The sequence below is a fragment of the Dermochelys coriacea genome, chromosome 15 (assembly GCF_009764565.3).
Source record: "Dermochelys coriacea isolate rDerCor1 chromosome 15, rDerCor1.pri.v4, whole genome shotgun sequence".
NCBI classification, from domain to species: Eukaryota; Metazoa; Chordata; order Testudines; family Dermochelyidae; genus Dermochelys; species Dermochelys coriacea.
The window spans coordinates 11721268-11744101 of NC_050082.1; the positions used below are offsets into that span (position 1 = coordinate 11721268).

The window sequence follows — 22834 nt, forward strand, 5'->3', positions numbered from 1 at the left end:
GGAACACAAGAACTGCACAGGCTTGGGTCCTTTATGCCTGCTGTTTACCCCCAAAAGACTTAATACCGTAGAACAGGATTCTGATCCTCCTCACCTAGCTCTGAAATGCAGCTAAATCTGAGATGGCTTGTGACAGCCATTGTAATGGCACCAGTAATTTGCTGCACAGCATTTTTAGGACAAGGAAGATACTCTGAGTTTCACTGCCTGAGAGTCAGCTGGGTGAGAATGCCCTGTGGGAGCGTGCAGCAAAAGAGGGCTCTTGTTGTTAGAACACGGTCTTAACAGTTCAAAATCCAGTCCCCAAATCATTTTCAAGTATGGACAGTGACAGCCGCACGCTCTGTGAAAATGGGCCAGGAGCATCACCATGTAATCTGTTCTGAAGAAAATACACTTAAGTTCCCTGAGCATCGGGCTTCAAACATGCACCCAAGACAGTGAAAACTGAGCATGACTGGTCTGTTTGCACAATATGCATTTCCAATAACGTGGAGCGAACTGTATCTGCTACAGTTTGGACTAAAGTCAGCAGGAACTACATATTATTTGGTACGCTCACCCAGGAAGGTGGTAATGACTCATCAGCATGGCTGTTGTCGGCTTCCTGTGCGCTAACTGAGACTAGATTATGATGCTCTGAATAAGTCAAGAGAAGGAAGAGTTTGTGAGTGTTACCTTCCAACTGCCTCTTAGTTTGGTGGGATATGGACGTCATGTGGCTCTAATCTGATATTTCTGTTTTGGTCCTGCAAATTATTCACAGTAGACAATGCTGAAATATGAACATATAAAGTTACAAAAAATAACATGCTAAGGAAATTTATTGCACATTATCTGAGGCTTCCTATGCTATTTTTTGGTGCCCTTCATTTTGTGACTCTCTCTTTCTCTCCCCCACCCCCCCATCTCATTTAGATCCTGATAGGTTGTGAGCTTTGGCTTGGGAATTTCCTGCCCACATTCTCATGTCTTTTGTGACCACTTGCTTCATGTTCCCCTAAGATCATCCCTGGATCAAAGTTTAACAGGGAGGAAATCCACATTTTCACATGCCTTGGAGTCTTGCAGTGTCATGTTGTTGTCCATGTTTCAGGGAATCTTGGTATTTGGATGAATTTTCTGCTGGTTGCACTAGTTACTTGCATGGATTTGTGGGTTAGTCAGTAAGGCACATCTTGTTAATCATCATAGCAGCTCTCCAGTCTGAGCCTAACTGGCTGCTAGCAAGCTTGATGCTTAAACTTAGTAGTGTTTAAAAGGTGTTTTATGGTTGTGCAATCTGCGTGACTGCTGTCATGGGAAGGGTGGAGACCACGGGCATGGGGCAACACATTTGAAGTTTGTTGCTATTAAGAGCTGATAAGTAAAATCTCTGAGTTATTCCTTCAGTAAAAAGAGTGAACTCTTACGCGACCAGAGCAGAGGCAGTGGATGATTTGTACTTCCAGTTGGGTGGGAGTACTCTCTTGGTCTTGTAGTAACGAGCCAGCCTGTGAATTCTGCTCTCATTCAGAATCAGACGAAATTTGGCATCTTTATCCTTTGTTTCTCTCAAGATGTTTACGAACAGCAACAGCTTTCTTATGTTTACGACTGAAGCTGTAGTAGGATGGAAATATATTCTTCAGCTCTGGAACATGTGTTGCTCAGGAACAGAGAAGTCTCACTAGAGAGATGAAAGCAAAGCTATCCCGAAAGGATTTTTAACAGTGGGGTGAATTACTTTGCTTTTTTGTGTGCAAGGGCATGGTGTGGCACGGAGCAGAAAGGAGATGATTTCTGCTAGTCGGGGAGTTTGCAGAAAAGAATTCTATTAACATTGTGGCTCAAAAAATTTGGATCACGTAATCTAGTAATCAAACTCGGTATTGAAGCATAGTGGGAGGAGGAGGAGAGAAGGGTATACTTAGCGGAGTCTAGGGTACTGCCTCAGTGGGAAGCCCAGGGCTCCTCCTAATTGGGTACAGGAGGACGGGTGCATGTAACTCTGCCATCCTGGGTGCTGGGCTGGAGACTCTCTCTCATATCTCCCATTTCGCTCCCTCCTACCCCCTCCACCACACCCATACATGAGGGATCTCAATGGACTGTCCCTTAACCATGTAAGAAGGAAAGTGTTTATGCTTCATTGCCATACTACATACTCTGCTGTGCACAGGGCAAAGCAATGCTAATGCTGCAATGCTCTGCTCTTCCTCATACAAGTGTATCTAGGACCTAAGAGCTCTACTTCCTGCTTTGCCTTTGAATTTCAGGGAGATCGCTGAGCTGCAAGGCTGGCCGCACTCCCTGATTTGACTTGCCAGGGGTGAGTGGGAAAGTGGAATTTTAAGCTCATCTTTACTTAACATGGGGCTCTTCTTAATTTTAACGCTCAGATGGCAGCTGGGTTCTGTTCCTTGCCCATCTAGGACTCTGCTGCTTCATGACTTTGGATTATGGCATGTTCCAGAGCAGTGTCTTGCACTCTTCCCTCCTTCCCAAAGGGAGGTTTCTCCAAGTGTGGAATCCCTTGCTGCTAGCTAATCATTATTTGGTGTCTGGAGAGGGGAAAGGATAAGAATTCCCTAATGCTGAGAAGCTGCTTTTAGCGCAATTTTAGGTTTTTGGTCTGTCTGTTGCCTGGAGGAAGCTAAACTGCAGCCCACGTGAACAGGGTGACATAGGCGCATCATCTCCCTGAATATGCTGGGAAACTGCAGTGATTTTTTTGTAGGAAGATCCCATGCACGAACCTGCCACTCTGACCCCCTCAAATCTGAATTTATTCTCAGCCTCCACATTTAGTCAAATATGTTTACCTTAGTGACTTGATGGTCCATACATGCAATAAAACTTGGAACACTTAGCCACATGCTCAGTATTGCTTACCATTGAACCTTTTCGGAAACCTGAAGCTGTCTGGGTGAAAACCCACCCAGATGTGTTTTGTATTAAGCAGATTTAACAAAGCTGCTGGATTGCAGTAAGGTGATCCAACTGTGAATGGCTACTGTTACCTGTAGGTAGTGTCAAGTCCAGGCATTGGTGATTCAGGCTTCTAAAATAATCCTCCAGCAGATATATATTTTCCAACAATATTACATAAGGCTTTATCTATTCTGTAACTATAAGTGTCCGGAGGACAGGTTACAACCTAGTTGTCCCCTGACTTGGTCACAGTGTGCTTAAAAGAAAAGGAGGACTTGTGGCTGTTAGTCTCTAAGGTGCCACAAAACAGCCACAAGTCCTCTTTTTCTTTTTGCGGATACGGACTAACATGGCTGCTACTCTGAAATGTGGTTAAAAGTTTTTAAAGTTAAAAGTAGTGTAGATGGGCACTAACCTTGTCTCCACATCCAGGCTAATGCATTGGACAGTCCAAGTCTTAATGCAGTTACTGAACCTGTCTATGCTACAACTTCCAACCATAGTGTTAACTGGGTTATGGGCTAGCTGTTTTGTAAATGGGTCTTCTGACTTGATTAGAGTGTAAATGCAGACGGCACCTTAGATCCACAGGGTTAGTATCTTCGGATACTCCCTTTGAATGTGTTCCAATCCTCATGAATTCTGAGCTGCAGTGGGGAATTTCACAGGGATGTCTGAGGTTGCACTAGAAAGACAGTTTGGAAAGCTGATTCCTGTGCTAAAGTCAGAGAGAGCCTCCCAGTGCCCCCCAAAATAAGGCACATTTAGAAGAAACAGCTGCGTGGATCTGTCCTAATAAGGCCAGGCAGGATTGATTCTATGGGTCAAGTATAAGGAAGTCTCTTAAAATGCATCTGGACCGGGTGTGGGCTATTGAAGGGTGGCCTTGGAAAGGAGGTTTATATTCGATGTGTGTTCTCAACCTGCGGGTCATGAACAGGAGTCAGGGATTTGTAACCACCACAGTCTTCCCATCTTGCTAAATGGGATGAGATTCTTGACTAGATGGGGTGGAGTTTCCAGAAGGGTCCCAGTATGGATGAGGGTGTCCCAGTGCAGCCTCTGCTGTATGGGAACAATTGGAGAAAACAATAGGGATTGTTCTTATGTTTGCAGGTATTATTTTTGTTAACACATTTACACATGCTGATGGTCACCCCAACTGAGTCCCTTTGAAGGGTTGGGGCATGTACTAAACATCTGCTCACCACAGGCTGGGAAGGATCCCCCAGTGACTTCAGTCAGCTTTGGCTCAGTCTCAGAATGATAACTAGGAGTTTTTGTATACCTGCCTGAGGTCGCAAAGTGAGATGCTGGGCTTGATGGTTAACTCCTAAGCCTGTGTGTTTCTAACAAACAGCACCCCACCCCCAAAAAACCAACAAACGCTGTTCGTTCTACTTGTTTGTAAATGGTTTAAAAGTGGAGAACCTGGTTTGCATCCGTATCACCCAATTTATAGCCACTATGTTGGAAGTTGTAGCATAGACAGGTATCTGAGCCCTGCTAGGCAGGCAGTTTCAAACACGTTCTTGATGTAATGTTTCTCTGTCTGTCTGAGAACTGTGCTGAGTGCTCACGTGCATTTCCTGGGGGTACTATGGAAACACCAACCCAGTTTGGAAAGCATTTTTTGCTAACACTTACTAACGCTTGTCAGCATACATCTCTACCCACAAATACCTTGAGGCCGACAGAAAAAAGTCCGTGTGCTTACAAACATACGGAGTTGTTCATACAACTCTTTTAATGTGCTTCTCTAATTGGCTTGATCTTGAGATGTCATTTGAACTTTTAATAGATTAAAAAAATTTTAAAGTACACTTTTGTTATAAGGAAAGCTATGTTTCTGTATTTTGAATTAAATTTTATTGTCTAAGAAAACAAGACACCATCTAAACTGTAAGCTGGATGGTGTTTAGGCAATGTGCTCTAGACACATTCTAACATTGTTTGGTCTTAATTTGTTTTGATGTGACTGACTGTGTTATAAGCATGTTAAGCTAATGCCCTTGATCAGCCAACTCCTACATGTTTGAGCCCTGACCTTTAAATAACATGGGGTCATCTCATCTCACCCACTCAGGCAAAACTAACCCATATTATAACATGGCTAGTGTGCTGCTGCTATTAAGTGTGATGTTTACACGGTAAAATTTATACTGCAGATAAGACCGAAGTAACTCAAGTTTTAGTCCCCATCTCCAGCTTTATTACCTGTTATGGTCTGGGTTTTCCCACTTTGCTTTATTATGTGCTGTGTAAACAAGCTCTATATATTCTTTGAGAGTGAGCAAACAACAACAACAAAACAAAGCAGTCAAGACCAGGATGGGAACTTCAGAAGTTTGTTCGATTTCCATGTGTTGGTGTTTCATCCTGTTCACTGTGCAGGTGTACAGTGTTACTCATTTTACAGTTGCTCATTTTTAAACCATTTCAAAGTATTTTAGTTTGCTGCTATTATACTAACCCAGAGCTAGGTTGGCATTAAAATCTGTTTCCTTACTGAATTTGTTTTCTCCTCTTATATAGGGTTAATCATGGATTTTTTTTTTTTTAAAGCATATGAGCTATCTCCTTTGTTCTTTGTTTTTTTTTTTTTTTTTTACATTCGATGGGATAGGGAAATAGACATAGTTGCACAGACTATGGAAACATACAAGGAAAAAATTAGGTCAAATTTTGTTTCCTCCAACCTTGAAGGAATCACTTCTAAAATAATTTCTAGCTTGTGTGTAGTGCTTTTCATCCCAAAGTGCTTTAGAGATCAGTAGGTCGGTATCGTTATCGCCATTTTACAGATGGGTAAGCTGAGGCCCAGAAACCTGCTCAGGGTCAACCCACAGGGGAGTAGGAGAACTGGGAATAAAACCTTGGTCTCCTGAACTGTAGTATAGTGCATTTCTGTGGGTCACACTGCCTTCCAGTGGAAAAGCTTGTCTATAGCTATGTGTTTACAAATAAATTACAAAGCCCTCATTGTTTTGACATAAAAAATTGTCAAAAATGATGATCCCTGGCTTCTGGTGATTCTAATAGTTGTTGCAGACAGGGGATGGGTAGCTCTAGTCTGTGATAAAAGCCATATTGGCACTCATCTCTGGTAGTTAGTTTTTCTGTAGAGTGGAAGCTTTAGTTTTTTGTGTTTTAAACAAAGTAAACTTAAGGCCTGTTCCACTGGGGTTCCTGCCAGGGTTACAATTGTGTAGACTGGGCCTTTGTTTCTAGCTCTTCTATAGCAAAGAAAACTGTCACAAATAATTGCAGACTGCTTTTGCGGAGAAATAATAGCTCTGAAAGGTATGAACTGCACCTCATCTCTTTTAGCACCAGCTCCCTCACAGTCTCTCTGCTGCAGCCTCATTCCTTCTGCTTTCCATTTTCTTCTTGTCTCTCCTTCCCTCTGCTATCTATTCCTAAATCCACGTGCTTATTAATTGATCCCCTGTACCTTCTTCCCCTCAATGTATCCCTCCCATTAAATAATTAAAAACAAAAATGCAAAACTCACATGGCATTTGCTACCCATCCCTCTAGTTGCTCTGCTCAGATGTTGCATCTCTTTCCCTTCCACCCTTTGTCTCTTATTTCATTTAGACTGTACAGTCTTTGAGGCAGGGACTTTCTTTGATTACATGTTTGTACAGGTCCCAGCATCACTGAGCCCAATATGGGACCAATAGGTGCTACTGGGTGTGCTAATAACGGGGGTGTTGATGTTCCATAATGATGATGACTCTGTGTGTGTATATAAAAACTTTGTTAACAATTTCATGGCTGATCATCCAATTTTTGTGGAGGAGATTGGGGTGAAATTTGGAGCAGAGTATCCTTTCTGCAATCAGACCCCTGCTTATAATGGCTTGATTGGCAGGTGTAAGGGGTGGAAATGTTCAGGTTTTATAGATGATTAAATAGAATCCACCTATATAACATTTTGACTAGTTTTTCCCTTGAAGGTTGTAACTGATACAAGTTTCCGGGTCAGCTCAGGGCATCATTAAAAGACTGACCAGGTGGTATTCCCAAACCCATGTGACTGACTCTTCTTTCTCAGCTGCCCATTGAAGTATTTAATAAATTTTTTTTTATTACATCAGCAATAATGTGTTGGGCGTCTATGTCCAACAGAGGCTGGGACAGAGAATGCAATTATCCCTCTCTTCCAAGAATAGAAAGACCTCTGGCTCCTGCTTGAAAACTGCTTAGGTCAATAAACCATCTGGAAGGACAGCTTGGGGTGCATGCTGGATCAGCACCACCTTACGATGAGACTGGATCACCTTGAAAATCTGATTAGGTAGGTCTTCTTGGGTAACTTAGGGTATGTCTACGCTACGAAATTGGGTCGAATTTATAGAAGTCGGTTTTGTAGAAAGCGTTTTTATACAGTCGTGTGTGTGTCCCCACATAAATGCTCTAAGTGCATGTAGTCGGCGGACTGTGTCCACAGTACCGAGGCAACTGTTGACTTCCGGAGCTTTGCACTGTGGGTAGCTATCCCACAGTTCCTGCAGTCTCCGTTGCCCATTTGAATTCTGGGTAGAAATCCCAGTGCCTGATGGGGCTAAAACATTGTCACGGGTTGTTCTGGGTACATATCGTCAGGCCCCCGTTCCCTCCCTCCCTCCCTCTGTAAAAGCAAGGGCAGACAATTGTTTTGTGCCTTTTTTCTTGAGTTACCGGTGCAGACGCCATGTATGTCTCCTGGGTGCTGGCAGACGTGGTACTGCATTGCTACACAGCAGCAGTTTATTGCCTTTTGGCAGCAGACGGTGCAGTATGACTGGCAGCCCTCATCGATGTAGTCCTGGGTGCTCTTTTAACCAGGCGCCTGGGCAAACGTGGGAGTGACTCAGTCAGGTCATTTCCCTTGTTTCGTATCATGGCGATTGACTTCTGGCCATCATCTTCTGCTGGCTGCAGATTAAAAGACAGTGCACTGCCGGTAGGACTCACACTGCACCGTCTTCTGCCGAGCACCCAGGTGATGATGGCTAGCGGTCGTACTGCACAGTCTGCTGCCAGCAAGATGTAGAAAGATAGATGAAGTGGCTCAAATCAAGAAATAGACCAGATTTGTTTTGTATTCATTTTCTCCTCCCTCCCTCCCTCTGTGAAATCAACGGCCTGCTAAACCCAGTTTTGAGTTCTATCCTTGAGGCGGCCATTGAGTTTCTCGCAAAGCCACCCCCTTTGTTGATTTTAATTCCCTGTAAGCCATGTCGTCAGTCACCCCCCCCTCCGTCAGGGCAACAGCAGACAATCGTTCCGCGCCTTTTTTCTGTGCAGACGCCATACCACGGCAAGCATGGAGCCCACTCAGTTCACTTTGGCAATTAGAAGCACATTAAACGCCACACGCATTATCCAGTAGTATATGCAGCACCAGAACCTGCCAAAGCGAAACCGGGCGAGTAGGCGACGTCAGCACGGTTACGAGAGTGATGAGGACATGGACACAGACTTCTCTCAAAGCACGGACCCTGGCAATGTGGGCATCATGGTGCTAATGGGGCAGGCTCATGCGGTGGAACACCGATTCTGGGCTTGGGAAACAAGCACCGACTGGTGGGACTGCATAGCGTTGCAGGTCTGGGACGATTCCCAGTGGCTGCGAAACTTTCGCATGCGTAAGGGCACTTTCATGGAACTTTGTGACTTGCTTTCCCCTGCCCTGAGACGCAAGAATACCAAGATGAGAGCAGTCCTCACAGGTGAGAAGCAAGTGGCAATAGCCCTGTGGAAGCTTGCAACACCATACAGCTACCGGTCAGTCGGGAATCAGTTTGGAGTGGGCAAATCTACTGTGGGGGCTGCTGTGATGCAAGTAGCCAATGCAATCAAAGATCTGCTGATATCAAGGGTAGTGACCCTGGGAAATGTGCAGGTCATAGTGAATGGCTTTGCTGCAATGGGATTCCCTAACTGTGGTGGAGCCATAGACGGAACCCATATCCCTATCTTGGCACCAGAGCACCAAGCCAGCGAATACATAAACCGCAAGGGGTACTTTTCAATAGTGCTGCAAGCACTGGTGGATCACAAGGGATGTTTCACCAACATCAACGTGGGATGGCCAGGAAAGGTACATGACGCTCGCATCTTCAGGAACTCTGCAGGAAGGGACTTTCTTCCCAGACCAGAAAATAACCGTTGGGGATGTTGAAATGCCTATAGTTCTCCTTGGGGACCCAGCCTACCCCTTAATGCCATGGCTCATGAAGCCATACATAGGCAGCTTGGAGAGTAGTCAGGAGCTGTTCAACTACAGGCTGAGGAAGTGCAGAATGGTGGTAGAATGTGCATTTGGACGTTTAAAAGCACGCTGGCGCAGTTTACTGACTCGGTTAGACCTCAGTGAAACCAATATTCCCACTGTTATTACTGCTTGCTGTGTGCTCCACAATATCTGTGAGCGTAAGGGGGAGACATTTATGGCGGGATGGGAGGTTGAGGCAAATCGCCTGGCTGCTGGTTACACACAGCCAGACACCAGGGTGGTTAGAGCACAGAGGGGTGCGGTGCGCATCAGAGAAGCTCTGAAAACCAGTTTCATGACTGGCCAGGCTACGGTGTGAAAATTCTGTTGGTTTCTCCTTGATGAAACCCCCCGCCCCTTGGTTCACTCTACTTCCCTGTAAGCTAACCACCCTCCCCACCTCCCTTCGGTCAGCGCTTGCAGAGGCAATAAACTCATTTATTCATTCTTTATTAATTCATCACACAAATAGGGGGATAATTACCAAGGTAGCCCAGGAGGGGTGGTGGAGGAGAGAAGGACAAGGCCACACAGCACTTTAAAACTTATTGAATGCCAGCCTTCTGTTACTTGGGCAGTCCTCTGGGGTGGAGTGGCTGAGTGGCCGGAGGCCCCCTCACCGCGTTCTTGGGCGTTTGGGTGAGGAGGCTATGGAACTTGGGGAGGAGGGCGGTTGGTTACACAGGGGCTGTAGCGGCGGTCTGTGCTCCTGCTGCCTTTCCTGCAGCTCAACCATACGCTGGAGCATATTAGTTTGATCCTCCAGCAGCCTCAGCATTGAATCCTTCCTCCTCTCATCACGCTGCCGCCACATTTCAGCTTCAACCCTCTCTTCAGCCTGCCACTTACTCTCTTCAGCCCACCACCTCTCCTCCCAGTCATTTTGTGCTTTCCTGCACTCTGACATTGTCTGCCTCCATGCATTTGTCAGTGCTCTCAGTGTGGGACGACAGCATGAGCTCAGAGAACATTTTATTGCAAGTGCTTTTTTTTTTCACCTTCTAATCTTCGCTAGCCTCTGGGAAGGAGAAGATCCTGTGATCCTTAAAGCACATACAGCTGGTGGAGGAAAAAAAAGGGACAGTGGTATTTGAAAAGATACATTTTATAGAACAATGGGTACACTCTTTCACGGTAAACCCTGCTGTTAACATTACATACATAGCACATGTGCTTTTGTTACAAGGTTGCATTTTGCCTCCCCCCACCGCATGGCTAACAGCGGGGAACATTTCTGTTCAGCCATAGGCAAATAGCCCAGCAGGAACGGGCACCTCTGAATGTCCCCTTAAGAAAAGCACCCTATTTCAACCAGGTGACCATGAATGATATTACTCTCCTGAGGATAATACAGAGAGATAAAGAACGGATGTTGTTTGAACGCCAGCAAACATACATTACAATGCTTTGTTCTATAATGATTCCAGAGTACGTGCTACTGGCCTGGAGTGGTAAAGTGTCCTACCATGGTGGATGGAATAAGGCTGCCCTCCCCAGAAACCTTTTGCAAAAGCTTTGGGAGTATATCCAGGAGAGCCACGAATGCCAGGGCAAATTAATCATTAAACATGCTGGCTTTTAAACCTTGTATAGTATTTTAAAAGGTACACTCGCCAGAGGTGCCTTCTGCGCCTGGTGGGTTCAGGGGGTACTGGCTCCAGGTCCAGGGCGAGAAACAGTTCCTGGCTGTCAGGAAAACTGGTTTCTCCGCTTGTTTGCTGTGAGCTATCTACAACCTCCTCCTCATCGTCTTCCTCGTCCCCAAAACCTGCTTCTTTGTTGCCTCCATCTCCATTGAAGGAGTCAAACAACACAGCTGGGGTAGTGGTAGCTGAACCCCCTAAAATGGCATGCAGCTCATCATAGAAGCGGCATGTTTGGGGCTCTGACCTGGAACGGCCGTTCGCTCTCTGGTTTTCTGGTAGGCTTGCCTCAGCTCCTTGAGTTTCATACGGCACTGCTTCGGGTCCCTGTTATGGCCTCTGTCCTTCGTGCCCTGGGAGATTTTGACAAATGTTTTGGCATTTCGAAAACTGGAACATAGTTTTGATAGCACGGATTCCTCTCCCCATACAGCGATCAGATCTCGTACCTCCCGTTCGGTCCATGCTGGAGCTCTTTTGTGATTCTGGGACTCCATCATGGTCACTTCTGCTGATGAGCTCTGCATGGTCACCTGCAGCTTGCCACACTGGCCAAACAGGAAATTGAAATTCAAAAGTTCGCGGGCCTTTTCCTATCTACCTGGTCAGTGCATCTGAGTTGAGAGTGCTGTCCAGAGTGGTCACAATGGAGCACTCTGGGATTGCTCCCGGAAGCCAATACCATCTAATTGCGTCCACAGTACCCCAAATTCAACCCAGCAAAGCCGATTTCAGCGCTAATCCCCTTGTCGGGGGTGGAGAAAGGAAATCGATTTTAACAGCCCTTTAAGTCGAAAAAAGGGCTTTGTCATGTGGACAGGTACAGGGTTACATTGATTTAACGCTGCTAAATTCGACCTCAACGCCTAGTGTAGACCAGGACTTACACTGTGTGTCTAGGAGAAGGGAGGGTGGTGAGCAGTAGAACTTGCTTTATTTTTTATCATCTGATGTAATTGCTGTAATAAGCACTCAGTTGCAGCAGTCTGTCCCCCATAGCTGCACAGTACGTGGACAGGTTTCAGAGTAGCAGCCGTGTTAGTCTGTATTTGCAAAAGAAAAGGAGTACCCGTGGCACCTTAGAGACTAACAAATTTATTAGAGCATAAGCTTTCGTGAGCTACAGCTCACTTCATCGGATGAGCTGTAGCTCACGAAAGCTTATGCTCTAATAAATTTGTTAGTCTCTAAGGTGCCACGGGTACTCCTTTTCTTTTTGCGAGTACGTGGACAGTTTTCTTGGTTGAGCATTTTCATGCTGAGACCATTGCCAGACCCTCCTTTGCTGGTTTTCTGGGAAAGACAGAATTTTACCCTCCTGACCCAAAAATGCAAATAATCCTTAGCAGCAGCATCGCTCGTCTGATATACTGGTTTTAAAGTTAGGAGGGGAACCACAGATGTTCAGCAAAAGTAATTGTGAAGAAACTTTAAAAGCCTTCTGTTGCTCTACCTGTCCCTTTAAAACATCCCTGCTTTCACTCTACCTCAGTCTGCCTCACTCAGGTCGTTTCCATGACTGTCAAGATAAACAGTTCCATTTTGTGGACCCTGAGGCACAGATGTTTGTGAGCTGTTCTTTTCCGTTCTGCTTTGTCCTGCTATATGCCTAATGTAATAGTAGCCAGGTGCTGGGTTCTTGGCTTTTAATATGTCCTCTGCAGGGGCAGCGAGTTACATGGCTCATGGTGCCTGGGCTCCACCAATATTCAGGGCCTGGGGGCCCAGCTCCACCAATGTTTGAGGCTCGGTGTCCCCCGGTCCCCACTTGCTGCCCCGGAGCCTGCAGCTCAGGCTGACTCTGCTCTGCCAGCTTCCGGCATCAACTGCTGCCGCAGGGTCCTTGTGCCCCCCTTCACTGGGGCCAGGGCAGGCTGCCCTGAGCCTCTCCAATGCCCCAAACCCCTCATCCCCAGCCCCAGACAGAGCCATCATCCCCCCCCATACCCCAAGCCCCTCATTCTCAGCCCCACAGCCCTCACCCCTGCACCCCCTCCTATCCCCAAACTCCATCCCAGAGCCTGCACCTCTCACCCCCTCCTGCACACCTCTCCCAAACTCCATCCTGGAGCCTGCACCCAAACTCCATCCCGGAGCCTACACCCAGACCTCTCTCCCCCACACAAATGCCCTCCCAGAGCCTGCACCCTGCTGCACCCTAAACCCCAGCCCCAGTCCAGAGCCTGCACCCGAGACCACCTCCTCCCACCCAAACTCCCTCCCCGAGCCTTAGGCTGGTGGGGGGCGGGTTCTGGGCACTACCAACATTTCTACAAACCTGCCACCCCTGGTCCTCTGCACTTTCTGTTCCTTGCCTGGTCTACCAACATAGAAAACAATGCCCCACCCTGTTGACTCATTGTGCCCAGAACACTCCTCCATTCCTGAAATAGGATTAATATTGGAGGCAGTTCTAACATAAAGATGGGGCACTTTTTTTTTCCTTCCCTTTTTACAATGCTTGTTTCTACGTATGCTGGGCTTGAGAATCCTGTTTCCCATATGCTGTTGCCTGGGGCTGTCTGCCACAGGCTCATTCCCTTATCTGGTATTCTCTTAAAGGGCTTTTGCAACAAATAAAGCTGTTGTAGAAAAAGAACATGTATGCAGAATGATCCTTTTAACAGGTTTATTTTTATTCTGTATCAGGTGCTTAAGTGGATTTTGCTTCATTTAGAATTTCCTAGAAGATGAATCCAAGTGGAATCTGCTGCTGTCAGGTCCCCTCAGGTCATGTCTCAGCACACACATAATGTGTGCACTCAGGAACGGCTGTGCTGTGCTCAGGGCAGGGGCAGAAGGGGAGGGCTCATCATTATTTAGAGTTAGATGCAGGAAGTAGCGAGCTGTTTACCATGAATACCATGCTGTTGGCTGCTTGTGCGTCTTTCAGGTCAGACTTTGAGGTCTTGGTTGCTCTGCTAGGACTTCAAAAATGCTATGTCTTTTTTCATAAGAGTGTGGGTTTGTCCTTGTGTTGTATGTTGTGAAGGCACACAACATGAGGGAGCGGCAAGCTCTGATTGCTCACTCCGGAGGTGGCTGCATGTCAGTGGTGCTTTACTTATGTGTATATACCCTATTTTGTTTTGGAATCAAAGGACTGAATCAAGAGAAATGTCAGATATTAACAAATTGGTTTTAAAAATGCACAAAATGGCACCCTCCTTTTCTGCTGACAGAGGTAAACGGGACCCTGGCCCTTACCATCAACATGTGATGCAGACTTGTTGTAATGTCACACTTGTTTGCAAGAGCTTAAAAAGTGTATCTTGCAAAATGCTAGAGCTGGCAAGGAACTAGTCAGCAAGTTGACTGGAAAGGAACAGTACAACCTTGAGCAAAGCACTTTGGAATGTAGCAGGTTCCTGATAAGAGGAACTGGGTGGACGAGTCTTTTGCAAGTAGTAGTTCCATGGAAGGGCTGTGTTTCTAGGGAAGCACAGCACTCTCCTTTTTTAAAATTTGGTTAAAGAATTGTGAACACACTGAGCTGTGTGGGATTTGTGGAAAGGTTTTGCTGACCCCTTATGAGCTAGATGAAGGATATTTATCTACAGTTGATGTTACAGAACTTTACTTTTTTTTTTATTGGCTTTAAAAGGGCAAGTAAAATCATCCTATGTTAATGTAATGCATGTGTGAGGGAGGGAAAAAACAAGTCAGTCTGAGAAGGAGCTCTTCCACATACGAAAGGAAGAAGATACTATATAAAATTGATCATGGGGAGGGGGACGGGGGGAGTCTTCCCTGTCACAGAATAAGAACAGGTAGCACTTGTATAACAACACTTGCCAGGACCTATACATGCCTTAGAAAGCTTAATTAAGCTTCACAGCCTTCCTATGAGGCAGGCATTATTTATATTTTAGAAAGTGGGGAACAGAATGAAGGAGACCAGAATTAAACACATTCCAGTTTTCCTGTGCTACAGGATTGACTTCCAGATTAACCGGCTCTTCTTATTTACATTTCTCCAAACACAGACTTGCGTGTTGTTCTCGGTGCTTAAGAAGGTGCATTTACAGCAAAGGTCAGTTGCATTTCAGCCTGAGATACTTGTCAGGATTCTCCCTGCCAAAACTCCCCTGAAATTTAGAAAGCCCTCCAATTAGGCCTTGTTAATCCTTCATTTTTACGTGATCAATGGTCAGTCAGCCAGGGAGTGCAACTGTACTGTGAGAACAAATGGGGTGGTTCTCAAACCAACCCATCTCTTCCACCTTGGCTGAGTATCATAATTTATTGCAGCAGCATCTAAAAGTCCCAGTCCTGGACCAGGGCCCCATTGTGCTAAGTGCTGTACAAACACAGAACAGAACAAGAAGACCGTTTCCCCCTCTGCAGAATTTAAAATCTAATAAGGGTACATACAGTTCTCTTCTCGCTTTGACCTGAGTGACCCTACAGTCTGTCACTTGGTCTCTCCCACATGGGCATCCTGACCACTAGGAAACCTTGAGAACAGGTTGATATTGGCCACAGACTGACACTAATCATTGTGGTGCCTCTCCTGGGCTGAAAACACCAACCGTGTAGGACTCCCCTTCTGACTCGTGTGCTAGGTGATACAGCCATTCTTGGCAAAGGCACTGGTGACACCCAGTCACTTTCTAATGCTACCTACACAAGGAACAGGCTGATATTGGCCATGGAGAAACTGCTTCCACCTTCAGCATCAGCACCTCTCCTCCCCCACCTTTGCCTCCCATCCCGAGCACTCTGACACTTCATTGTGGACCTTTCCTCTAACCCAGGGGTTCTCAAACTGCGGGTCAGGAGGTTATTACATGGGGAATCGTGAGTTGTCAGCCTCCACCCCAAATCCCACTTTGCCTCCAGCATTTATAATGGTTTTAAATATATTAAAGTGTTTTTAATTTATAAGGGGGGGTCGCACTCAGAAGCTTGCTATGTGAAAGGGGTCACCGGTACAAAAGTTTGAGAACCCCTGCTCTAACCTCTGCCATGGCAGACAGTACCTTTCTCTTAGCCATACCTCCATTTCCTCTCCTCTAGACAGCTGCAATTCACTTGTTTTGAGGTTCCCTAAGGTTAAACCTACAGCTGCACTATCCCTGGAAATGGAAACGCATCCACTTCTACGCTGGCCCCAGTCATTAGACTCCATACCAAATCCCCCTCCTGCTATTCAAGATCTTGATACGCTTACTTGCTCTCCTTGCTATTCAATCTCCTCGCTTCCAGTTCTCCTGCTTCTGCCCTACACCCTCTCCAAATCCCGAACATCTTTCTTCCTGGCCCTGTCTCTTCTCCTATGCTGATCCCTACTCTGTGCCTAACTTACCCCCTAATTCCTTTCAGATCCCTTTTTCAAGGCCCATCTGTGTGACTCTTATCCCTCTGGCTAATAAAAACAATTAAATTCTGCTCATTTTCTGGGCCTCTCTGTCCCTGAGCTCACTCACTGTCCCTAAAACTGAATTTTTTTAGCTGACCTTCACCTCCTGTTCCACAGCATGCTGGAGATGCTGCTGGTATGGTGTTAGACTCTGCATAGTTAATGCTTTGAGATGGTACAAGATAGTCATACTCTCATAGGAACTTTGCTTTACAAAAGATAGAATTCTGCGGGGAAGAGCCACTGCACCATGATGGCTGTAATAAGGTTGCCCTTCACTTGTTCCCAGACAGCCATCTTGCTGCCCTTGCCCCAGTTCCTCCAAGTGTATGCCGTCCCTGCTGGCCACCATACCTGAGTCCATATTGTGGAAGAGTCGATCAAACGAGGGAATGCAACGCTTAGCAAGAAGCAAAACCACCTGCTTGCCTGTGCAGGTTTGTGAGATTTCTGTGGAGAAAGACACAGACTAGTTTATTAGAGGTGGCCTGTGGCTGGGCTCCTTGAGTCTGCTGCCAGCTTAGTGCCTGGAAATACATTATGAACATAGCACCTGATTCTCCTCCTGCTCACACCAGCAACTCCATTAATTTCAGTGGCGTTACTCCTGACTCTTAGCAGCATGTAAGGGAGGGGGCAGAACTGGGCCCACACTCCTCAGAACACCTTCTAGGCAGCAGCTTTGTGAAGAGGGTGTCTTGCCCTTGGCCCCTCCATCTGACCTAAAGGGCCCAGTGGCATCCCAGCTGCAAGAGGTGCTCAGGGGGCTATCCGAATAGTTGTTCATTTTGTCCCAGGATGAACTAGCTGTGGAGCATAAGCGGCTGTCAGCAGCCAAGATCAATGGGCTGCTTGTTTGCTCCATTCAGAAATCCCTGGTCTTCAGGAGAGGTCAGAGCCAGGATATGTGCTGGAGGAGAATCTTTGCTTACAGAGAGCCTGCTTCGGGAGTGTGTGTGTGTAATAGGGTGCAGGAAGCTTGAGGCAGAGATGAGAAAACATTTAATCCTTCATTTGCTGAGCCATAAAGGTTTGCGTGGTATCAGGCTGTCCCTGTGCTTCCCTCCTGCTTTAATGACTGTGATGATGACTGACAAATGGAGGAGGCAGAGCAGTGAAAACAGGAAACATAATCCCTCAAAAATAATCTATTGGGAAAGAGAAGGGAGAGATCATAAAAGCAGGCTGGTCCTTTAATTAGAGGCCTGCTTGTATGGAGGTGGTGGCTTAGCATAAGGCACTACCTGTGTTCTCCATGGGGCTAGTGCAGCATCCTTTGTTCTCTGTGGGGTCTCTCCATGGTGGAAGTGTCTTATGGTGGAAATCACGTTCCTTGGTGTGGGACCACTGCTAACTACGGATTGCAGGAGTGATTTGAACTTTAGAGGTGTGGGATAGGGCATAAATGATCTGGAAAAGGGGGCAAACAGTGAGGTGACAACATTTGCAGGTGATAGCTATCTTGGGTAATTTTGTAAATCCAAAGTTGACTGCAAAAAGTTACAAAGAAATCTCAGTGAACAGTGTGACTGGGCAACACAAAGGCAGATGAAATTCAATGTTGATAAATGCAAATTAATGCACAGTGGAAAACATAATGCAAACTATACTTACAAAATGACGGGGTCTAAATTAGCCATTACCATTCAAGAAAGAGAACTTGGAGTCATGGTGGATAGATCTCTGAAAACATCCACCCAATGTGCAGCAGCCGTCAAAAAAGCTAATAATGTTAGGAACGATTAGGAAAGGGATAGGTAATAAGACAGAAAACATCGTAATGGCACTATATAAACCCATAAAAAGAAAAGGAGTACTTGTGGCACCTTAGAGACTAACAAATTTATTAGAGCATAAGCTTTCGTGAGCTACAGCTCACTTCATCGGATGCATTTGGTGGAATGCAATTCTGGTTGCCCCATCCCAAAAAAGATATATGAAACTTGGGAAAGGTACAGAGAAAGGCAACAAAAATGATTAAGGGTCTGGAACAGCTTCCGTATGAGGAGAGATTAAAAAGAGTAGGACTGTTCATCTTGGAAAAGAGACAACAAAGGGGGGGATCTGATAGAGGCCTATAAAAGCATGACTGGTGTGTGGAGAAAGTGAAGAGGGAGGTGTTTTTTACCCCTTCACATAACACAAGAACCAGGGGCCACCCAAGGAAATGAATAAGCAGCAGGTTTAAAACAGACAAAAGGAAGTACTTTTTCACACAACGCACAGGCAACCTGTGGAACGCATTGCCCAGGGATGATGTGAAGGCCAAAACTATAACTGGATTTAAAAACAATAGATAAGTTCATGGAGGATAGGTCCATCAGTGGATATTAGCCAAAATGGTAAGGGATGCAATCCCATGCGCTAGTTGTCCCTAAGCCTCTGACTGCCAGAAGTCATGGATCAAAACAGGTTCTGGTCAGGCCTGCCCTGTGTTTTCCCCCTGCCTTTTATTGGGGCTGGTTATATTTGCCTCTGACTTCTCTTGCCTCCCTTCCAGAACTGGTTGGTTCTGCCTCATCCTCCATAAGGGGAAGATTGCAGTGTGAGAAGGGAGAAGAATTAGGTTGAAAAATGGAAATAACTAACTAAAATAATGTGAGTTCACTGAAGCCCTACTGTGTTGCTGATGGAACTCTGCAATATCTCCAGCACATTATCAACGATCTACAACCTATCCTGGAAAACGATCCCTCACTCTCACAGACCTTGGGATACAGGCCAGTCCTCGCTTACAGACAGCCCCGCAACCTGAAGCAAATACTCACCAGCAACTACATACCACACCACAGAAACACTAACCCAGGAACCAATCCCTGTAGCAAACCTCGTTGCCTACTCTGTCCCCATATCTACTCTAGTGACACCATCAGAGGACCCAACCACATCAGCCACACCATCAGAGGCTCATTCACCTGCATGTCTACTAATGTTATATATGCCATCATGTGAAGCAATGCCTCTCTGCCATGTACATTGGCCAAACCGGACGGTCCCTGTGTAAAAGAATAAATGGACACAAATCGGACATCAGGAATGGTAACACACAAAAGCCAGTGGGAGAACACTTCAATCTTCCTGGACATTCTATAACCGATTTGAAAGTAGCTATACTTGAACAAAAAACCTTCAGATTTCAAAGAGAAACAGCAGAACTAAAATTCATTTGCAAATTTAACACCATTAATTTGGGCTTGAATAGGGACTGGGAGTGGCTGGCTCATTACAGAAGCTGCTTTGCCTCTCCTGGAATTGACACCTCCTCATCTATTGTTGGGAGTGGACTACATCCACCCTGGTCAAATTGGCCCTGTTAACACTGGTTCTCCACTTGTGAGGTAACTTCTCTTCTCTTCATGTGTCAGTATATTTATGTCTGCATCTGTAACTTTCACTCCACGCATCTGAAGAAGTGAGGTTTTTACCCACGAAAGCTTATGCTCAAATAAACCTGTTAGTCTTTAAGGTGCCACCGGACTCCTTTGTTGTTTTTGTGGATACAGACTAACACGGCTACCCCCTGATACTCTGCAATATCTGGGCTTCTTTATTCTCCCTTCCAACTTCCTTGCAATGCCAGCCTGGTGGCTGCTCCTCCTGTATCACACAGACACAGAGTGACCTGAAGAATTGGGTGTTAGAGCAGCGAAGACTCCTGCTGGAAATACATGTTTTAAAAGCACCTTATTCACTGCTCCACAATACTGTCTCCTCCCTATAGTATTCCTTCTCATCACATTACTAGGCGCAGGTGAAAGGATGGGTTTCCAGTTGAACTGAGACCTGCTCTACTCAAGTACATGAGGAGGGAAACCTTAGAACCTGCCGTGGCTTCTCAAGAAGGGGATGGTGCGGCACAAGAAGGGAAACTAGGCAGTATGGTATAATGGATAGAGCACTGAACTAGGACTCCAGAGATGTGGATTCTGTTTCTAGCTCTGACACTGGCCACTTGATGATGTTGGCAAGTCACTTAATCTCGCTGTGCCTCCATTTCACCATCTGTAAAATGGGATAATGGTACTGACCTCCTTGGTAAAGCGCTCTGAGATCTACTGATAAAAAGCTCTATATAAGAGCTCGGTGGTATTATTGTTTATTATTATGGGAAAGATAAAACCTATTCAAATATTATCATCCTCTGCGGACAATGTTGAATGTATTTGACCATGAATCTCCACCTTTGTCTGAAGTGGCCAGTGAGTACCCTGAACTCCAGCTACATTCACTGGCTGTATGTTCCGGTGTTCTGATGATTAATCTAGGATTGGTGTGGCTGTCATAAATTGCATTGTATCTAGCTGTGTATATAGCTCTTTTCAGAGTAGCAGCCGTGTTAGTCTGTATTCGCAAAAAGAAAAGGAGTACCGGTGGCACCTTAGAGACTAACAAATTTATTAGAGCATAAGCTTTCGTGAGCTACAGCTCACTTCATCGGATGCATTTGGTGGAAAAAACAGAGGAGAGATTTACACACACACACACACACACACACACACACACACACACACACACACACACACACACACACACACACACACACACACACACACACACACACACACACAGAGAGAGAGAGAGAGAACATGAAACAATGGGTTTATCATACACACTGTAAGGAGAGTGATCACTTAAGATAAGCCATCACCAGCAGCGGGGGGGGGAGGAGGAAAACCTTTCATGGTGACAAGCAAGGTAGGCTAATTCCAGCAGTTAACAAGAATATCAGAGGAACAGTGGGGGGTGGGGTGGGAGGGAGAAATACCATGGGGAAATAGGTTTCAGAGTAGCAGCCGTGTTAGTCTGCATTCGCAAAAAGAAAAGGAGTACTTGTGGCACCTTAGAGACTAACAAATTTATTAGAGCATAAGCTTTCGTGAGCTACAGCTCACTTCATCGGATGCATTTGATGGGGAAATAGTTTTACTTTGTGTAATGACTCATCCATTCCCAGTCTCTATTCAAGCCTAAGTTAATTGTATCCAGTTTGCAAATTAATTCCAATTCAGCAGTCTCTCGTTGGAGTCTGTTTTTGAAGCTTTTTTGTTGAAGGATAGCCACTCTTAGGTCTGTGATCGAGTGACCAGAGAGATTGAAGTGTTCTCCAACTGGTTTTTGAATGTTATAATTCTTGACGTCTGATTTGTGTCCATTCATTCTTTTACATAGAGACTGTCCAGTTTGGCCAATGTACATGGCAGAGGGGCATTGCTGGCACATGATGGCATATATCACATTGGTAGATGCGCAGGTGAACGAGCCTCTGATAGTGTGGCTGATGTGATTAGGCCCTATGATGGTATCCCCTGAATAGATATGTGGACAGAGTTGGCAACGGGCTTTGTTGCAAAGATAGGTTCCTGGGTTAGTGGTTCTGTTGTGTGGTTGCTGGTGAGTATTTGCTTCAGATTGGGGGGCTGTCTGTAAGCAAGGACTGGTCTGTCTCCCAAGATCTGTGAGAGTGATGGGTTGTCCTTCAGGATAGGTTGTAGATCCTTGATGATGCGTTGGAGAGGTTTTAGTTGGGGGCTGAAGGTGATGGCTAGTGGCGTTCTGTTGTTTTCTTTGTTGGGCCTGTCCTGTAGTAGGTGACTTCTGGGTACTCTTCTGGCTCTGTCAATCTGTTTCTTCACTTCAGCAGGTGGGTATTGTAGTTGTAGGAATGCATGATAGAGATCTTGTAGGTGTTTGTCTCTGTCTGAGGGGTTGGAGCAAATGCGGTTATATCGTAGCGCTTGGCTGTAGACAATGGATCGAGTGGTATGATCTGGATGAAAGCTAGAGGCATGTAGGTAGGAATAGCGGTCAGTAGGTTTCCGATATAGGGTGGTGTTTATGTGACCATCGCTTATTAGCACCGTAGTGTCCAGGAAGTGGATCTCTGGTGTGGACTGGTCCAGGCTGAGGTTGGTGGTGGGATGGAAATTGTTGAAATCATGGTGGAATTCCTCAAGAGCTTCTTTTCCATGGGTCCAGATGATGAAGATGTCATCAATGTAGCGCAAGTAGAGTAGGGGCATTAGGGGACGAGAGCTCTTGTAACTTTATGGGGAAGCAAGCTATAATGGCTGAGAGATGTTTTTCTCGAACAGTTACCGAAAGTTTTATAAATGAGTGATCTATGTTCTAGATCATTCTGAGGTTGGTATTGATTTTTATGTAGCAATTGCAGCATTGAAATGTGGATATGTTGGTGTATTATGTTAGTAGTCTGAGTTCAGACTGTTTGATGGATACATGGGCTGAAGGTGATGGAAGAGAAGCAGTTGAAATTTGCGATGGGAAACTGATGAGAAGAGTGTAGATGGGGTGTTGAATGACTTTATTTACTTCTTATGCCAGGGGTTGGTCAGCTATGAGTCTCTAGCAATCATAAATCAAATTTAGTGTAGTTACTCATGAAGGAATTTCCTTTTTTTTTAATAAGTGCTGATAGCTATCAGAGTTACGTATTATATGCCTCAACATATAGGGTGCTGCATAGCAGATGTTTCCCATGGTCCCGCTTCCCCAAAACCCTGGTTCCATGCCTGTGCTCTTCAGAGCTGCACTTCTCATCTATGTTTGTACCATCCCAGTCCACCCCACTTCTAGAGCCCATCCCCATAAGCTCTGCTGCCCAGACTGCCTCCATGGCTTGCCAGGGGTATG

General features: G+C 45.7%; 1 protein-coding gene and 1 long non-coding RNA gene across 2 annotated transcripts in view; one reads left to right on the forward strand and one right to left on the reverse strand.

The window, feature by feature from the left end:
- BCR (BCR activator of RhoGEF and GTPase) overlaps window positions 1-22834 on the forward strand; it is a 129728-nt gene that overhangs the window by 9805 nt on the left and 97089 nt on the right. The window lies entirely within an intron of this gene.
- On the reverse strand, window positions 1412-20402 carry LOC122456778. Its single transcript, XR_006275834.1, has 3 exons — window positions 20391-20402; window positions 9912-9917; window positions 1412-1579 (listed from the first exon to the last, which is right to left on the reverse strand). It is a non-coding gene; the product is annotated as an uncharacterized LOC122456778 (long non-coding RNA).